Here is a 2,077-nt window from a genome sequence, read left to right as displayed (position 1 = left end):
CTACGGAGGGGGAATCTCGAAGTTAAGTATAAGCTCATCGCTAAACCTCTCAACTACTTCTTTAGGTTGACCAATGAAGGGACTAAATAGGCCGGGACTTCTCCAATGTATGTATAAGCAGAGCAAAAACATGTAAACTTCTCCAGTGTACGTACAAACAAAGCAAAGTATGCAAACACACGATGTTCACATGTCTCCACCAAGTTTAAACATTACGCCAATCTAGGAAGTAACATTCGACGTCGTTCGAATTAATTAAAAGTCACCATTCGACCTCGCTCGAATCGACTTACCTTCGACCTCGCTCGAATCGACTTACATTCGACCTCGTTCGAATTAATTAAAAGTCATTATTCAACCTCGCTCGAATCGACTTACATTCGACCTCGTTCGAATTATTTAAAAGTCATCATCCGACCTCGCTCGAATCGACCTACATTCAACCTCGTTCGAATGAATTAAAAGTCATCATTCGACCTCGCTCGAATCGACTTACATTCGACCTCGTTCGAATGAATTAAAAGTAATCATTCGACCTCGCTCGAATCGACTCACATTCGACCCCGCTCGAATCGACCTTGATCGAATCGACTTACATTCGACCTCGTTCGAATGAATTACAAGTAATCATTCAACCTCACTCGAATCGACTCACATTCGACCTCGCTCGAATTAACTCATACTCAACCCGACTTAAGCCTGACTTACAAGTTAACTTCATTTGAGTCAACCACGACGACATGAGACTTACCCAGATTCAATCAAAGATATATTCGGCTATGTTTGAGATAACACATACCAACGCAACTCTTCTAAAGCAACTACTTGAAGAAAATCATTCGAAGAAGAATAAAAGACCCAGTAACATACGGCAAAGGGTTGCAATCATTTCATTCCAAAAAGTACCTTACAAAGGGCCAGAAAGACGCCCACAAAAAAGAGAGAAGAAAAGAACAAAAACTAAGTACAAAGTACTACAAATCATCCCTGCCTTCTTCGCCGCCGTCTCCACCACTCGGCCTAGTAGCGCCATCTCCACCACTCAGCCTAGCAGCGCCATCTCTACCACTTGGCCTAGCAGCACCGTATCCACCATCACCTTGAGGGTATTCATCCTCATACCAGGCATACTGATCAAGATCGTCCAATTCTTCCTCTTCCTCGTCGTCGCCGACTCCAGGGGTAGCTGGATCATAACAACAAGCAATCCTAGCTGCACGTGCCTCGGCGCGAGCATCTTCAAAATCAGCCTCAGGAACCTTCCCTGCCATTATCAAGTTCCTATAAATGTCCAGCTGAGCCTCGGCATGGATCCACATCTCGTATAAGTGCCGTGGAACGTCAGGGAAAGCAGAAGTATGAGAGTAGGACGATTGGGCCAACAGCTTCACCTTCTCGGCCTCAAGGACGGTGACCTGCTCCTTTAGGTCCGAAACATCTTTCTTGAGACCACCAATCTGTTCATTAGACCTCGCCTCCCTGAGTGCGGCTGTCTCAACATCGCTTGCCCGTTCAGATCTAAGGACACGAATAACGTCCTCCAATTCTGCCACCTGTGCCAATGAGCTCGATCAACTCATCACTCAAGCCATTAGCTCTGATCAAGCTCTAGTCAAGCTCAGCCCGTAGAGACATCACTTGAGCCTGGAGGTCGATACGCTCAGCCGCAACCCCCTTGTTCACTTCGATCTCGTCCTCCTTAATCTTGAGCGCCCCCCCAAGCTCGCTACATCCGCCGATGACTCTCACAAGCTCATCGTCCTTCTGCCTCAACTCCTCCATGAGGAATTGGAGGTTACCTCCGCGCGGATCCGAGCACGCATCTCACAGTACTTATCATGAAATCGGTGATACTTCATAACCATTTTCATAAAAACCACCTTCCGCTTCTCTGCTTGGCGGGCACTCTCGATCTTCAAGATAAGAGTCTGAAGAGAGAAAGAGCCAAAAAAGAAGGAAGATTCAGTAAGAATGAAAAGGAGTAAAACGCAAGGTACAAGAACGAAAACAAAGATACCAACTCACCTGCAAAGCTAGTCCAGATACGCTTAACGATAGGTCGACATCCTTGAACGAC

This window comes from Nicotiana attenuata, unplaced genomic scaffold (assembly GCF_001879085.1).
Source record: "Nicotiana attenuata strain UT unplaced genomic scaffold, NIATTr2, whole genome shotgun sequence".
In the NCBI taxonomy this organism is placed as follows: Eukaryota; Viridiplantae; Streptophyta; class Magnoliopsida; order Solanales; family Solanaceae; genus Nicotiana; species Nicotiana attenuata.
Note: the sequence above shows the minus strand (reverse complement) of the source record.